The sequence below is a fragment of the Suricata suricatta genome, chromosome 1 (assembly GCF_006229205.1).
Source record: "Suricata suricatta isolate VVHF042 chromosome 1, meerkat_22Aug2017_6uvM2_HiC, whole genome shotgun sequence".
Lineage (NCBI taxonomy): Eukaryota > Metazoa > Chordata > Mammalia > Carnivora > Herpestidae > Suricata > Suricata suricatta.
In genome coordinates this window covers 109,047,852-109,066,739 of record NC_043700.1, presented here as the reverse complement: position 1 = coordinate 109,066,739, position 18,888 = coordinate 109,047,852, and the positions used below count along the sequence as shown (strand labels likewise).

Sequence of the window (18,888 nt, the reverse complement as noted above, 5' to 3'; positions counted from 1 at the left end):
CCAAACTTCAGAGTGTGTGTCATTTTCTTCCTGCTAGCATGGCTCAGAAATGAGTAAATGCTGGCTTCGGCTTTCTGTCTTGGAGCCTACTCCTTCTTTTTCCATCTCAGTTTAATTGGTACCTCATACAGGGGCAGCAGCTGAAATGTGATTACATCTCAGGCATCCTGGGACACTTGGGAGTTCACCAGGAGTCAGGAAAAACTCAGAAGCATTGAAGAGAACAAAAGCCAGAGGAATGGGGTCCATGCCAGCAGAGAAAAATCAGCCCTATGGGAGCCCATGCCAGGACAAGCAGCTGAGGAGAGCTAGAACCTCATGGTATCAGAAGAATAGACCACATTAGAGGGCCAGCAGCCAACCTGGAGCTGCAGAGGAGTGAGGAGAGTGCGCTCACTTCTCCAGCTGACCAACTGCGATCAGATCAAAGAGCCCGATGGAATGATTTTATTGAGCCTAAAGCACCCTTCAGAACCAGAGCCAGGGCTGCACAGCTGGTGCCAATGGCAAACTAAAGAGGCTTCAGATGAGCTATCCCCAGGGACTACATCCTCAGGCCTGAATGAGGAGGCAGTTTTAGAGACTGCCTGGAAGACCATATCGAAGTACCACAGCTAAACACCATAAACGGCCAATGCTATTGCACTGCTACATGTTACATTAGAGGGCAGGCATTCCTGGCACTAGTCAACAAGGAACAGAATTGCAGCCCCCTGTTCACAGCTCTCAAGATTGGCAGAAAAGAAAGTGGCATGTGGAAATTTTACATCATTTTCCAGGAGAAAGGTCCAGAGTTCAAGTCCAATCAGGGGATTTTCTTTCAAAAAATAAAAAAATGAGCTCCTTCTAATTGAAATAACCTCTAGCTATGGACAGCTTCATCCATCTTTACCTTTTTTGTCTTTCGTCCTGATGATGAGGAAAAATATGATAAAATATAGGTGAGATTAAAATTTCTATTTGAGTTGTAATCCGTAGAATTGGAGTGTACTTTGCTCTTTCCAAGAGCAATAATTACAGTGAATGTAATACAATTGAAGAAGAAAAATGGAAAATCATTCCAAAGATAGCTGGCAACATATCAAACATATGTCAACTCATTTTGATGCTACTCTACAGTTTAGATTCTCTTTCCATTAAAACTGATTTAACAGAAGATATAAAATAAATACATACATTTATGAATGTTTTACTTTGTCTCTTAAAATTTCTTTATAAGCACTGCCTTGAACTGAAAAATACAAAAATTTACATTTATCATGCTATTTGTTTCCAACTTATCTTTCCAGTTCTAACTATTGTCTAAATGATGAAAGACACAGAATAAAAATGTCACTCTGTGAAATATGAGACTAAAAGTAAAATATCTTTTTTTGCCACTAGTATTGAAAATAATAAAGATAAAGTTGGTATTTTTTTCTGGTGCCCCTCAAACCGTACCATATCACACTCTTACTCAAGAACCTACAGTATCACTAAAGTCCATGATAACAAATCCTTTTTTTTGAAAGCATAATTATTACACAATATTATATTAGTTTCAGGTGTACAACATATTGATTTGACAATTCCATACATTACTCAGTGCTCACTACAATAAGTGTAGTCACCATCTGTCACCAAATAACATTATTATAATATTATTGACTCATTTATTTTATAACTGGAAGTTTGTACCTCTTAATGTCTTTTATCTGTTTTTCCAATCCCCTCATCGACCTCCCCTCTGGCATCCACCAGTTTGTTCCCTGTATTCTAGTATGTTTTTGTTTTTATTTGTTATTTTAGATTCCACATATAAGTCAAATCATATAGCATTTGTCTTTGTCTTATTTCACTTAGCATACCACCCTCTAGGTCCGCATGGTAACTAATCATAATCAAACCTCTCTCTGGGTGTTTCTTTACTATTTGTATTAGAAAATATTTCATATATATGTATATATGTGTGTACATGTATAGATATATGTATCTTGAATATATATAAAATATAATACTCTCATATAGGCACACACTGTTTTAAATGCTTTATAAACATCAAACCCTTTATTATAACAACACTATAAAATAGGCACTTTTATTATCTACTTTATTTTACATATGGGGAAACTGAGGAATAGAGAGGTTAGATGAGTCATTAAGGTCATACAGCTATCAATTAGGGAACCCAGGCAATTTGACTCATGAGATCCTGCAGAGGTTGAATTTTACTGATTGCCTCCCCAAAGTATCTTTCCTTCCTTCCTAGTTAATAAAAGCAACTCAGAGTGATTTTACTTCAGTTTCACACATTTTACTGTTGTCTAGTATTTAAAATTTGACATTGATTTTGAAACTCCATCTGGTTATTATTATTGTTGTTGTGGTGGTGATCATTATCACATCATCATAAGCATCATTTTCCCTTATGTGGACCTTTGTCTTTGCTTGCTCTTGCTACTTGCTTCTCAATTCCTTCTCCTAGAATTAGATTCCTATTTCATAAAATACAAATTGTAGATGCTCTTTCAAGAAAGATGCCAAGGATAGTATATTCTTTCAGTGTTTTGGGGGGGGCTTTAGGTTTGGGGGGAAGGTTAGTTTTCCCCCCTTAGTCTCTGTATCAAAGTATTGCTGGGTATAGAAATCTAACTTAAAAATAATTTCTCTCAGTACTTTTTAAACATATCATTCCACTAGGCTTTCTACTGCTATTGCTGAGATGTTTGCTCCCTGTCTGCTATCAATTTTTAGGTAATAGTTATTTTAATTGTTTTTAGGATTTTAAAAATATTTTCTTTATTGATACAAAAAATGTCAGATTCAATTTTTACCTCTTTGTTCTCTCCTTTAGCTCCCAACAAGTATTTTTTTTATTATACTTAAATAACATATCTAGGCATGTAATAAGTATGTAATAAATACATAGTACTTTCCTCTATTTTTTGTCACTTCAACCACCATATAAATATATTATAGCACACTTCTTAAGAACAGGGAACTTATTTTTTACTTCTTTTAATCACCTAAAACAGACTTTCAGGACCCAGTGAAAGTATTCTGTGAGTGATTTGGAATTTACCCTTACTTCTTATCTGATATAATTTTTAAAAATTCAATAATAATTCATAGTAAATAAATATCTCCACACTCTCTTCTCTTCCCTTCCTCTAATTTCTAAGGAGTTAAAACCAATGAAAGAAATAAAGGCAAAATCCTAGGGCCCATATTATAATTGGGGTTTAGGTAGATACTGCTACTGCTCTCTACTTTTCAGTTATATTATGAATAATCAATTAGATCAAAATATCTAATTTCAAACACTGCAGATCAATCTAAAAGGCCAAGTTTATAAGAGACATTTTAGAAAAAAACATTTTTATATCAAGATATCATTCCTCAAATGTCTTCCATAAAAGCAAATTCTTGAAAAGATAGAAATATTTTAAGTGGAAACTTTATGCACCCAGTAAAGAAAAGATGATGCCAATGTTTTTCTGTCGCATGGGAGAAACTTAGTGAGAGCTAGTGAATTATGACCTTAAGACAGAAATTGGAAGATCAGTCATCACACTGAAATACTATGGAAGTAATCCATCTGGACAAATTTAAGGGAGGCTTAATGATTTATCAGGCATCATATGCAAAGCAAAATGATTCATTTTATGTTATTTTATTTTTGACTTTCCAAAACTCTTTCACTATTGGTGTGAACTTCCTTCAGAAATCTGATAAATAGAATCAAAATGACACAGGTTAGATATTTTTCCTATTTTAAGGTATTTTTAACATAAACTCAACAACATAAGTTCAATATTCTTTATTAGTCATAGTAAGGTCTACCTTTTCTTTGGTAAAAGGGCCTGAAATACATTCCTTTAAGTGAGAAAAGAAAGAAAATTAAAGGAATTATTTAAGAGACAATTTTCAAAAGAATTATCTAATATAGAAAAAGACAAATTAAATTTTAGCAGCAATACCACATCTTGATCATTTTAAGATTCAGGGAAATGTGAATTACCTTAAAATATTCTATTGTAGGAAAAATGAATCAAGGAAAGATGGCCAGATTTTTAGAAACATCTTCCAACAGGGAGCATCTAGTTCTGGTAATATCTGCAAAGGCCCTTCATCTCTTTTCGTCATCCCAACTTGTGTCCCTTTGATCCATAAGGAGCTGTGAAATTACTACTAAAGGTGCACCAAGGCATATAGAAACCAGGAACTTTAGGCAAAATCAATATGTCACACCTTTATTTGTGTGAATGTTTCTGATGCAGACACATACAACTGTGACTAATAAAATATAAATAAAGCATTTTTGAATCCATAAAAATTATCATCTTATTTTTTCTCAATCAACTGACATCACCAGTATAGCTTCCTAATGCAAGGAAATTTTTGGACCTTAAAAGAGGCAAATGATGACGCTATTTTCCCTACCTTTTCCACTTCTTTCAAGGATGTTTATATTCACAATGTAAGCTCCATGAAGGTGAGAATTTATGTCTATCTTTGTTTACTGTTATATTCCTAGAATATTGCCTGGCAGATAGTAAGTGCTTGGAAATGTCTAGTCAATGAATGAATGATTATGGAGTATCTTAAATTACTCAGTACTGGATATTAAAGAGCTTTAAATAATCACCACAGAAATATAAGTTACATAGAGGTTGTTAAAAAGGCAGCCCTGTTGTCTTCTTTTTTGGAAAAAACTACATCTTAGCATAATAAATTTTTTTGTGTGTGTTTAGAGAATAGCTGTTCAGACTCTTCACAATTTATTGCTTTTTTTCATGCTGAGATAAAGACTTATTATGAAACAGGATCACTTTTTTGGTTCTTTGGAGCCCATCTGCTCCTGGGTGCCAATTAAACTCTGGCAGGAACCTGAAGGTCTCCATGGAGCAGCTGGTGTCAGCATCACATAAAATATGCTCCTGAAATGGATCGTTCTGCTACTCAGGGAACATGCAGTAGAGGCTTAGCTAAAATAAAGAAAGGACAAAGCTATGACATCCAAAAATAAAATCAAAGGGGATCAAGTTAGGGTTATTTATATATGCTGATACTGGGCTCAGTAGTCTAAACACCTCACAGCTGTTCAAAATTTGAGTAGAAGAAATCAACTGTACCAACATCTCCCTGGCTGAAGGGGGTTCGGGCCAGGTATATCTTTCATCTACCACTCACAACCTTTGCTACAGTGACTCAGTCTCCGTTTTCTTCCATTGAAAGTTGGAGTTAATTGGGTACCTGGGTGGTTCATTGATTGAGCATCTGACTCTTGATTTCAGTTTAGGTCATATCCCAGGGTTTAGGACTGAGCCCCACATCAGGTTCCATGCTGAGCATAATAAAATATAAATAGAATCTGCTTAAGATTTTCTCTCTCTCTCTGCATCTCTCTCATGAAGGAAGGAAGGAAGGAAGGAAGGAAGGGAGGAAGGAAGGAAGGAAGGAAGGAAGGAAGGAAGGAAGGAAGGAAGGAAGGAAGGAAGGAAGGAATGAGTGAATGAATAATAAAGTAAATTGTGGTTAACAAAGCTAGATCTGATAGGTAAGGTAGGTCCCAGGAATGCAACTTCCTGGCCCTCTGACCTCAGACAAGCTACTTCATCTCTTCATCCCTGGTATTCCATTCACCCAATAAGGAGAACCATTGTTCTTGCCTTTTAGAGTTGTGAAGATTTAATGAAACAATTCATGTGAAGCACTCAGTCCAGCTTCTAGCTTACTGTCAATAAGTATTTAAATCACTGTCATTACTATAAGAATATAAAGACACATGGTTAGTACATCTAAAACCCCTTTCTAATTCCAATGAGACCCAAAAGGATGGGATGCAGAGAGCACATAAACTTCGTGGGCAGTAGATACCTGTTTTTCTCTCCCAATACTTACATATCACTGTGACTCAAAATGTTGAGTCATTCTCCCAGACTTGAATTTTTTTCTCTATTTCCTAGTTATTCTTCACTAAGAATCAGACTCAGAGTCTGGTGATTTCAAAATGAACACTGATCACTCCCAATATAAGACGTTGTTCTCTCTTGGCTCATGTTGGCCAGAGGGTGCAGGGTTCCACTACCTTGCTTTGTACCATGGTCCCCTCCTCAGTCTAAAGCTGTCTCAAAACTGCAGCCTAAATCTTGAAACTTTTCAATGCAGAGAATCAACGTTTCATGCCCACTTTGTGACGTACTCTATTCCTTTAATCTCTTATCACCTATTCCTCTTCTCCTCCTCTAAGGGTGAAAGTCATGGTAGAAAAGAACAACAGGGTTCTTTTTATTTTCCAATAATCATTCCTTAATACTCCCACAAACATAATACTTAAATATTAACTATAAAAAGCAATGGGCAGTAACTTTTAACCTGATACCCATATATACTCCAAAGAGTCCAGGGACGCCCTATATATGTATGCCAAATAGTATTGTAATGGTGTGTGTGTGTGTGTGTGTGTGTGTGTGTGTGTGTGTGTGTGTGTGAGAGAGAGAGAGAGAGAGAGAGAGAGAGAATTGCATTGCATATGCACTTGTTTTCTTAAACAAACAGCACATTGTTTTCATCAAATTCTGAAAAACTCTCTGATATTAAACATGTTAAGAACCTCTGCTAAGTTAATCTGAAAACTGAAGAATTGTTTTAAAATGTCCTAGTCATTATTGTTAAGATCTAAAAACATAAAGATTATAAACGCTCAACAAATACATATTGTCCTAAATGTTAAGAAAATGAATGGATCTAAGCCCTCAAGAAATTCAGCCTACCTAGGAAGAATAAATTAACTTAAAACACAATAAAGTATTTTATCTCTTTTATTTTGCTTGTCATTTGTGTGTGTTTATGTTAATAAATAGTCTGTGTGTTCTGAGAAAATAGCTGGGGGTGACCAGAGGATGTGAGAGGACAATTTGAAATAGTCAAACACAACATCATAGAGGAATAAGACATAAGGGAATCTTAAGAACAGAGCAATTTGGAAGAAAATATTAGTCTGGGGTTTAAAATGTTTTTGAGCATATCATTAAATAAGCAGGTGAAGAGGAAGACAGAGGTGTGGGACTGAGGTGAGCTTAGTGAAGCTGACCCGTATGATTGGCAACCCTGATATAAACAGTTTAAGAGCCATATTTCAAGGACTTGAATGAGTGGTCAATCTGTACAGCAAGATGGTATGAAAGGGAACAGAATGGAGGGTCAGAGGAAAGTTTCCTTTAACCGCAGAAGACCTGAATACGTTTCTCAGAGAGGATGAATTATCAGCCATGACTGGCTTCTTTTTGTTGGAACATTTGCCTTAAGAGTAGTGTTGTGGTCATTGTTCTGTATATACAGTTCTAAGCTATAACTGTTCCAAGAGGTCGTAAAGGCTTGAAAACACTGCAAGCCCCACTAGTTTCAAGGCTCAGCAACCAAGTACAACAAACAGTGGGAGAAACTAAGAGTAGACCACAAGTCATCCATTCATTACAAAGAGGAAAAAGCAAACGAACAACAAGAACAAAACACTAAGAACTGCAAACACTGGAGAGCCTGCAGAAGTAGTCTGTAATAAGAGTCATTTGTCAACATGGTTTCCCATATGTGAGTGTACAGAAGTGCAGAAAACTATACAATGACAAAAAGAATAAATGATTTTTAATCACTCGGTCTATTAGGGACACTTATTTTTTGGAGATCAGGAGTTAAGGAGTGATCCAAAAGTTGTTCAGTGAGGTAAAGCTTTGGTGACACTGGAGGAAAAAAGCTGTTAACTGCTGTCTTAGTTTTATTAGAACCAGGCCACCATACTGGTATTCCAGCACTTCTGCTGTGGCTAGAGTTCTAGTTAGTACTGTTGGAATCCCCTACTGTTTCTGTGTATAGCCTTTTCTTTATATGCCTTGAAGTTTCTTCCAGCTCCTAAATTTATTAGGAAAGCACATGGCCTCTAAGAGAAACCTACTCTGACCCTAATGACTGTAGCTTTTATTTGTTAAAACAATAAAAATACTGTATTCTGATATTTTCATATCCTAAAATAGCCTCCAGCCACATTCTAAAAATATCTGAAGAAATATTTTCCCAGACCTGTGTGGAAAATACCTCACATGAAGCAGGCAGTGTCTAAATTTTTGTTTTGATACGTGTGACTATGTGACATCAGATGGGATGAAAGAATGTTGCAAGAGGTAATGGGGACGTTATTCTGACCGTAATCCTGATAGAACATTGTAAGGTGATTTATTAAAGCCAGTTATAAAATTTTATATAACTCAGTGTAAATATATGTTGGTGGAAAATGATAGGGAATAGCGAACTAGATAGATACATCCATATATATAGATGATAGATGATAGATATAGATAATCATAGTTGATACAAAGATAAAGTATTTAATATTGCTATTGAAGCTTTCTTTAAGGTTTATTTATGTATTTTGAGAGAGAAAGGGGAGAGCACAGTGGGGGAAGAGCAGAGAGAGAGAGGCAGAGAGAGAGAATCCCAGGCAGGCCCTGCATGGTCAGCGCAGAGCCCAACGCAGGGCTCAGACTCACAACTGCAAGATCGTGACCTGAGCTGAAGTTCTAGGCTTAACCAACGGAGCCACCCAGGTGCCCCGTGGTATCTCTGATAATTTAAAAACATATTGTTTTAAGGAAGGTCATTTGAAGATTAATCTTGGATACCCTCCCATGATTTAAATGAAAAGAACTTCAACTCCATTTGCCTTGTGTAGTCGAAACTGTAAATCAAGCCTTGTTTTTGAATTGTAGTAATGTCTTTGGATGGTGAAGCACCCAGTTCTTTAAAACAATTTGGGCTAATTTTTGATTAATAACATTATATAAGTAACACCTAAAAATTACCCAAAGCCTATGGGCTTATAAAGTGAATACAGGAGCAAACTAATGATGATTGTGCTTCACATCTCACCATAGCCTGTCACCTAAGCCTCATGGAGGGCATTGTGAAAATAGAGTATGCTTAGAATAGCTTCTGGACACATTATGACAGCCAGTGAGGGAAACACAGAGATCAAGCCAAATAATGCTAAGAACAGTACCTCTGGGTTGGAATGCGGATACTTGCTAGCTGTTCTTGGCTAGTCTTCATGGCCATGACTTTATGGTACCCACTGAGGAGGAATGTGAAATGTCCAAAAACATTCCCATCGTAATCTATGCCCAGAATGTGGCTATTTTTAAAGAAAGGAGCACATCCAGCTCAGCTCAATATTCTATGAGACACACAGATTCCCAGGTTAGATGGATGAAAGGGTGAATTCAGAACCTAAGGCCAATTGGCCTGTGCATTCCCTGAGCTAAGAACAATCAGTAAATAAAAGAATACGAGCTAAATGATACTGGTGTTGCCACACACACACAAAAATTCCTAATGCATGCATTATCTTTATCTAAAATGGAAAGCTGCAAAACAACTGTATCAAAAGACATTTGCCTTAGCTTCGCAAGGGCATAGAATCACAGGAATGGATGCTTGTGGTAGAAATCAAAGATTCCACACAAAGTAATGCAAAATCTCAGAGGCAAGCAAACAGAGGGAGCAAAAAGATCAGGATGTGATTTGTTGCTTCTGAGAATCTGTTCTGTTGTACTCTGAGTTCGAGGTCCCCTGATTTCAAAGCATAAGGGTGATGTTCCGTCATTGAGTGGCATCCCTGTGCTTGGCGGGCAGGCAATCTGCATTCCTCTCTTACAACCAGCTGGAAGATTCAGACAATTTGTTCAGGATAACTCCTGGAATGGCTGATACTTCTTTGAGTCACTTTGCCAAAGCAACTGCAGAGAACAGCAGCACATTGTGATTAGAAATAGTGATTGGAGATTCTAATTTCAGAACACTGAAGAATGGAAATCAGAAGGGGCAAGTCTATTGAAATGCCTATAACCAGACTCTAAGGTGATTGATTTTTTCCTAACTGTATTAACAAGGACTGAGAATATAGAAAGTTGTTGACTGCATTAGTAGAGTTATATCTACATTATCTACTGTTTAATTGATAGATAGACATAGGCATATAGTTTCTAGAAAAGATTTTTTTAAAGCCTTATCTTCTTGTTATCTAGTATGCATAACATTATGCTTGGCTCTGAGTAAACATTTACAAAGTATGTGATCAATAGATGAAAGAATGGATAATTTCATTCTTCCTCTAAAAAAATCTTTTGTCTTGCTTTGATTTCCATTTCTTTTTGCTCTTCCTAAATTTCCTAGGAAAGGTGCCAATAAGTAAACAAATAAAATCATGAAAATTTAAAGCTCCAAGATGGAAAAACAAGAGAAGCAAAGGAAAATATAATTGGACAATAAAAAATATAAACATCAGTAGTGTTGCCATTTCTAAATTGGGAAAGTGGTGCCTACAAGAAAAAAAATTACATTTTGAAAATGTATACCTCTCCTAGAAAGAAAATACATGTGTAGAATACAATATTAGTTTAATCAAATGATTACACACTTGGCTATTCTATTAACCAAATGGAATACTGGGTGTGTGTATGTGTGTGTATCTATGCTTTTGTATGTGTGTTTTCTTGGGGTTTTTTTGTTCACAAATACTTCAGTGATGCAACTGATTTCTGATTCTTTGGTCTCCACTACCTAAATATTGATTACTTTCGTTAGCTTTCAATTCAATTTATAATTGAAAACTAGAGGCTTTTTAGTATGATTTTTCCCCCAAAGCAAATAATATTTAATTTTCCAAGAAGTATTATATTCAGCAATAATTTGGGGTCATTGTTAATTGATATCAATAAGAAACTTTTGGGGCACCTGGGTGTCTCATTCAGTTAAGTGTCTGAATTCAGCTTAGGTCATAATCTCCCAGTCCCTGAGTTCAAGCCCCGTGTTGGGCTCTGTGCTGATGGCTCAGAGCCTGGAGCTTGCTTCAGAATCTGTGTCTCCCTCTCTTTCTGCCCTCCCACCACCTCCCTACTCATTCTCTCTCTCTCTCTCTCAACTAAACATCAAAAAAATTAAAAAAATAAGTGAATTTTTATATTATATGGTCTCTAGTGGTTTTATTTTTCAACTATATAGCTTCCTAATGTCCCTGATTTTACTTTGGAAAACTGTCTTTCCTAGTCTGTGAGAAGATAAATCTTGATCACGTCCCCATTTTCTCTTCAGACTTGTTTTTCCAGTTTTTTCCTCTCAAAACCTGGTATCCTCAAGAATAATGCAACTGGCCAAAATTTGAATCATGGAATCACTACTCTCAAGATGACTTTTGAGTAGAGGGACTCAAGCACAAAATAGTGTTCTTTCCGTTTTCATTATTGTACTTCTCTACCCATCACTTCCTGAGCCAATATTCCCCCCCCCCCACTCTCTCTTTTTATTCAACATTTTTTCCTTCTGGTGGTTTTTACCCCTCAGTTCAAAGCACAGATCACTATTGGTTTATGCACAATTTCTCTTTTGTTTATTTATTCATACATGCATCTATTCCTTCATTTTTACCATAAATTTGCCCACTTCTTCTTCCCATGAGCAACCATTTAATATGTATAATGTATGCCTTTCTGCTTAGATGAATACTTGCACAACATACTATTGGTTTTTGTACCTATTATGTACCTATATAATGTATATATTTCTGAACTTTACATTGTTTTTACTCAGAACTACTTTTAAGATCTACCCATATAGTTATGAGAAAATCTCATCTGATGCCTCTAATACCATAATGAGCATCTACTATATTTTATCCATTGACTGTCTTAGAGATTAACATCCAAGATGTCTTCATTTTCCTGTTTCCATAATAATATTGAAATTAACATCCTTATGGAAATAGGTTCTTTAGAATATATACTGGGTCATAAAATATGCATGGATTTTATTAGACAAAGTATCAACATATCCATGAAATTGAGAGCTTACTCTGTGCCAGGCAATTCCAGTGTTGGGAATAGCAATGAACAAAATAAAGTCTTTTCCCTCATGAGGTTTACATTCTCGAAGGGAAGACAAACAATAAACAAATATATAATATAACACGCAAGTGTAAATGATGGATTGGAAGTAGTATATACAAGTATATACAAATGTGTGGCATTCATGCTAGAGGTCCAGACTAAAACCTTATTTGAGATCTAGTCATCAAATTGTAGAAAGTCACCTAGAAAGTTCATATGGATTAAGATATGGTCTGGGGATGGAGCTTTCAGGCACTTTAACATGTAGAGATAGAAAATGTTAGAAGAAGCCAACAAAGGAGAGAAAACATGAACTGCAAGTACAATAGAAGGAGAAATAGGAAGAGGTGTTCCAAAAAGCAGTGTTTCAAAAAAATAAATGTGTCATGATGCTAATTGGTCACATGAAATAAGGACTGAAATTAATATTTAATTTTGAAATGTGGAGGTCATTAGTGGTATAGATAAGATCTCATTGGATAGCTTCACTCAAACAGTGGGACAGGTTTATGAGAGAATTAAAGAAGACTTGGAGACTGCCTTCCTTTCAATATCATTTTGAGGACATTGGATAAAGTGGAGTAGAGGAAACGGGGCCATGGCTGGAGGAGGATAAGTGATAAAAGAGAATTTGTATAAGATAGAAGATACTACGGCATGCTTTTAGGCTGTTGTAAATGTCAAGCCAAGCCAGAATGAGAGATTAAAAATTATGATGCAGAAAAGAGAATTCCTGCAGTGTTATCCTTAAGTATGTGAGAAGAGATAAGACTTAGAATACAAGTGGCAAGGATGCCCATGGTGTAAAATAGACCATCCATCCATAGTAACAGGATGAAACAAAAATATATGGACTGGACATAAGTGGTGGGTTGGGGTGCCACATGAGGGCAAAGGGTAGATATAATGGTAGAAAATGTAGAATGCCTTTTTCCCTATTTTCTCCATCAATTGGCCTCTACCCAACTATCTATTCTCTTCTACCTTCACTCTTGACTGTCTTAATCCACTCTCAGCAAGGATTTTATACTTCAGAATATAAACATGCCTGCACATTATATTTTTCAAGCTTCCATGACCTCCATTGTTCTGCTTATATCACACTCTCTGATCTGTCAGCTCACAACTGTGTCCTTCTTTTTCAATACAAATCTTAGCTTAAATTTCCTTGACTTACCCAGTAAATGTGGTACTTAAAAACAAATCATGATATAGGATTCTCTACTAGGCTGTGCCTATAAAAGAACCCATGATATTGAACTCAGTTTGTTGTTTCCAAATACATATTCAATACCTACTGTGGGCTAGGCACTGTTCTGGTGTGGGAATATAGCCAGGCAGCAAAGACCTTGTTTTGTTCAGAGCTTATGCTATAGTGGTTCTCATAGGAACCAAGTCTTTAATGAAGCACCATGTCATTTAGTGATGGGTCAGCTTTAAAATTAACATTTGCTCAGAGTCTATCTCATTTTACCTAGGGGTTTCTTTTTTTTGCTAGATAATCTAACCATAAAACAATACGTTTAATAACTGTGTGCCTGAAAGAATTACAACTTTTGGAAAAGTAGGTTGCAGCCTGAAATTGTAATAAAAAAGCATCAAGTTTTGAGTTTTCTCTATCTCAGGTTGCTATGCATTTCTAAACCTGCCATTAAATTTCACAGTGGAAATTATGGGAGAGCACCTATTTCTTAGGGCCATCTGAGCACTGCTGCTCCATGCTGGTTTTTGTCTCCAGGGATCGAGACTTAAGGACCAGCCTGTTAGTTTTTTTTTTTAATGTTTTATTTATTTTTGATACAGAGAGAGACAGGCATGAGAGCGGGAGGGGCAGAGAGAGAAGGAGACACAGAACCAGAAGCAGGCTCCAAGCTCTGAGCTAGCTGTCAGCACAGAGCCTGACGCGGGGCTCGAACCCACGAACGTGAGATCTGACCTGAGCTGAAGCCGGAGGCTTAGCCGACTGAGCCACCCAGGCGCCCCGTGTTAGTTTTAATTAGAATAATTATCCTTTCCAGCACAGAATTGTTATTCACTGGTAGCTATTAATATTTGTAAGGTAGTTGTCAAATCTGAAAACGTGCGTGTGGAATTTTCCCTCCCCTAAAACCAGGCAATCTACTTTTTACTATCAACAAGATTATTTAAAACAGACACAATTCTACCACAACAGTGATTGTAATAACCAAGAAGGGAAATTTTACACCACCCTGTTCTAAATTACTGGAGTCACTAACTCTATATCTCATTTTTGGAAGGTGATCCTAGATACAAATTTGTTTTCTATTACCTGACATGGGTTTAAGGAATTAATGGAACCATCTTCAGTATGGTTTATGTAATTCAAAATGTTGGCTGCACCCTGGCTCCAATTTATTTTAAGCCCAGAGAAAATTTGACTGAAAACTTTGGAACTGTCTATTATGAAAGAAATGGTGAGAATTTAAGTGAGCATTGAGAACTAGTAAAATACAAAGGAAGTTGTAAACTTACCATAAATAGTCTTTTGCATTATCAAAAATACATTTAGAAATATTCATCCTAAAAAAGTCTCTTGCTCTTCTTGCTTTCAGAACTTCACTGCAACTTAATTTAACATACCAAGTTATCAAGTCCTTTTTTCTCATAGCACAGCATTAGGTACTGTCCCTTCTGAAATTAATAAGGGAAGAGGGTCACCTACCCAGATCTCTGTCATTCTCTCCTCCATCCATGATTATTTTAAGGAAGGATAAATCCATACCTTATGCATCTACCTGATGCATGTCGCTACCCACTGAAATCTGCTAGTAAAGGAGAGAATTGTCATTGCTGTTCTACACATCAATCTTGTGCAGCTACCAATCCCTAGGGTTTCCATTCTTCATGTACAAGACCATAGCATGACATAAGTGAAAAGCCACTGCATGGGGAAGAAACAGAATGACAACCTTTCTCCCTAAATTGCCCTAAATTGCCACACTGTCCCCTAATACACGCATACTTATGCATCACCTAATGTAACATTGAGGTCCCCTTTACACTGCCTCCTTACATTGATTTATTTGGAAAGGAGAAACAAACCCTCAATACTTGATATTCCTAAGGATAATAGATAATGATTGGCTAAACAAAAAGTTTTGCATATAGATGCCTACTGATCTGTAATCAGTTTAAATTTCCTATTGGAACAGCATCTTGAAATTTGTTTAAGTAGTGAAGGGACAACTAGTTCATGAAAGTGATAGACCAGTTCCACAGTTTGGCTGAGCTGTTTATATAGCATAATAATACAGCAAAGGTCTATTCAAAAGCACCTTCATTAAAACGAAACATAATGTATTAAGCCAATTTGGAGTTGATTTGAGAACCATAATTCATTTCTTTAAAAAAAAAAGTTTTTGCATGTTCCCCTACTGCAGTTAAGTTCTAGAAATAAACATCATCTTCTTCAGGAAATTTTGATAATTTCTGGATCCCATGTTATTATTATATATATTTCATAAACATTTTGAAGTCATTTTTATGTTACTGATTTGGAAGTCATTGATTCCCTAGAGCTGTTTGTTTCAAAAAATATTTTCTTGAAATATAAAATATACACAGAGAAAATGCATTCATCATGTGCACCACTGAATTAATTGTCACAAGAGGAGCCTACCCAGGTAACAATGCAACCCAAACTGTGAAGCAGAACATTCTGAATTTCCAAACCACTCTCCTTTTTCAAGATATCCTGACATCTAACAGCAGAGATTAGTTCAACCTCATTTTGTACCATAGAGACTTTTTCATATGTAGACATAATGAAGTATCATCACTTTCTGTATTATAATTGAACCTAGTTTTGCTTGAATGCAGCAAATCTAGATATTGTATTTTAACTCTATTTCTTTTTAATAATTTGTGCAAGTAGGAAGTAAATCAGTATATTGGTTTATCCAGAAAATTCTGAAGTCTTTCAAAACAATTGATTTCTAAAGCTAGCTTGTAAAAGTTTCTTCATTCATTTAAACAGGACTGCCTGATCTTTCTTTCCACTTCACAGATGTGGTCTTCTTTTTGAGAATCAAATACCCCCAGGCTTGTCTTCTGAATGAGTAACTTCTGAACTGCTCATAAACTGACAGGAATGATAAGCAATGCTTCAAGAACTAAAGCAAAAATGAAATACACCTGTAATTCCCTACTGCCAATGGTGGGGAGGTCTCCATTTCTTTCTCTCATTCCAGCTGCTTTGCTTTCCCCCATTCTTTCTAGCATCAGGACCAGCTTCAGTTTTCTCCTGCTCTGTTTTCCTGTTGGGATACTCTCATGTTTCACCATTTCCTGCCTGTACAGTGATCCCCACCCCAGGACCTTGTAATCAAGTGCTGTGCTGTGACTCCTTCTCCTCTGCTCTTTACCTCAGGTTCAGAAGACCTCTGGGTTGGAAAACCATGGTTCATTTCCATCCTTTTTCTCTCACTTTCCTCATTCTTTCACATAGCTTCACATAACAATCAATAATGATAGTTTCTTACTCAGTGATGTTCAGATATAGAAAGAGAATGTCTTTCCTTTGGTTGCATCAGAAAAAGAATAGGAACATATGAATACTGAGAGGTGCTCGCTTTCATAAAGTGGTCCAACAGGAGGCTCCAAAGAGCTGATAGTTGTCATTTCTTCAGAAGGTGCATTAATTTTTGTTATAAATATTATGTTCAGTCAAAATATTACAGCTGAAGCTCACATAGTGTGTCAAAAAGTATCATAAGTTCATTACACCTAATTACATGGGTTCATACAACTGTAATTAAAGTTAATTATAATGAATAATAACTTAATTAATTCATTACAATTAAAATTAATTAGAAAATATTTTAAAATAATTTCCTTTTGCACAGTGTCAGACTACTTTTACCACAGTATTCCTGTGTTGTGATAAGGAGAGAGAAGACACTTCGAAGCAGAACATAACTGGTATTGTGTCCATCTAAATCCAGGATATAGGTTGCAAGTTAAATTTGATAAGATACTAAAATTAAATCATTTCATGACTGCCGCCCACCCAGCATCATTAGAAAAGTTATAACACTCCCTACTAACATTGGTAGTATAGGGTAAAAGAGAAGAGTTTATAAACCGGGTCAGTTATGATTGAACATCAACACACTATCATTAATAAGTAAATAGCACTATAGATTTCTTCTCATGAGGAACTACTTAATTATTAGGAAATTTTTGTAGGGCTACATGCAATCATTTTACTTAACACTAAAATGTGGTTTATGAAATGACATTTGAGAATTTCAAACTGAACCTGGTTTAAGATTCACATGGAAGTCCACTGGGAATGAAAACATGCACTTTCTTCCTTCAATTCACTAAATTAGAGAAGTTTGTATTCTGGGCAATTTCAGAATGAGAGAAACCTAACACTAACATTTCTGGATGCTGTCATCAACAATTCACAAGAAAAATAAAACCAGGAACTTCATTGATTGAACAATAGCTATGTATATTCCTACAAAACCTATCTAAATAATCTCCCATGATTGGAAGATATCCTATGTAAATAAAAGCTTTCTGGGGAAAACATTAAATAAATTTCCATTGCAATAGCTGGCAGTACAGTCTGTCATGTGGTGGTTTTAAATTAAATTCAAAGTTATTGCTAGCTGTCCTAGGGTCTTCATTGTTTAAAATTAGTAATCACTTCAAGAGAAATCAAATCCATGCTAGGATGTTCACTCTCTTACTCTTTAGCTGTTGGCCAAATATTTTCCAATTTTAATGTTTACTTTGCCAAAGACAGTTCTCATTGGTCTAGTTTATAGATCTATTTCTTCATTCTCATGGTCTAGCATCCAGGCCATCAACTCAAACTTAATGACTGTTTTAATTCACTGCATAGTGCTATGAATCATGTGAAAATACCAGAAATTCTCACTGACATGACTTCCACAAGGTTATATGCTATATTGAAGGCACACAACTCTACTAGTTGAGAGAAATATAGTGGAGTCAACCCAGCAGTATTTATTTAGCAAAAATAGTTCACCAGCCCATTATAACACCCTAGACTAGGATAAATTAACAAATTTATTCACTTACCCAGCTTCCAAAATGTCTACAAAGTGTGAGGTTCTCCATTAGGTACTGGAATGAAACACAAAGATGAATTAGACATGATCATTGTTCACTAGGAACTCACAGTATGCCTGTGGTAGAGGGTGAGACTACTATCACCTATGTATACAGATTTCCCAAGTGATTTTTCTTCAAGAAGATTTTGCTAGTTTAAAAACAGTCAAAATAGTTGAGTAAATACATATTTTCTTCTTACTTTTAGACAAAACATGTGCACCAAGAAATCAATGAGTATTTTTATTTCCTGATCCATTCAGTAGCGATTTATTGAAACAAAGAAAAATGGAACAAAAGCGAATGGAAAGTAATGATTGTAGAGTTAGTAGATGTTTATTACAAACTGCTATAAATAAATATCAGAAAAGGTATCTTCAATAGGAAATAAAATTGTGAAGGAAAAGGAGTAAAAAGGAATTGGAAAGGAAATGTGGTCAAGAATGATAGAAATTTCAAGAGTAAGAATCATAGGAGAAAAAAATCACATCTGAAACCCATGGAATAAAAAAATATATACTTGCTGAACTAGATATGATGATGATGATGGTGGTGATGATGGTGACAATGATATGGAGAATGAGAAAATACATATCTGAATTTAAGGAAGGCTATGTGAACAGAATACAATTAAGAGCTATTTGAGTTGAAGGAAAATGGAGAGAAAAGAGAAATAGTTGAGTCTTGGGAAAAAATTAAATATGGAATGTACAGACGACAACTATGGTCTTGTTGGACAATGTACTGTCATATTTGAAAAATACACACCTTATAAAGGATAAACATACAATAACAATAAATGAGAGTTAGCAATTATAGAGCAGACATAGTGCATCAGTTGTGTACTGTGTTGAGTATATCTTCCTTA

General features: G+C 35.8%; 1 long non-coding RNA gene across 1 annotated transcript; it reads right to left on the bottom strand.

The window, feature by feature from the left end:
- Positions 1–4,743: 4,743 nt before the first annotated feature.
- On the bottom strand, positions 4,744–18,035 carry LOC115275924. The gene is made up of 3 exons (XR_003901774.1): positions 17,991–18,035; positions 14,409–14,567; positions 4,744–4,967 (listed from the first exon to the last, which is right to left on the bottom strand). It is a non-coding gene; the product is annotated as an uncharacterized LOC115275924 (long non-coding RNA).
- Between the last annotated feature and the right edge of the window lie 853 nt (positions 18,036–18,888).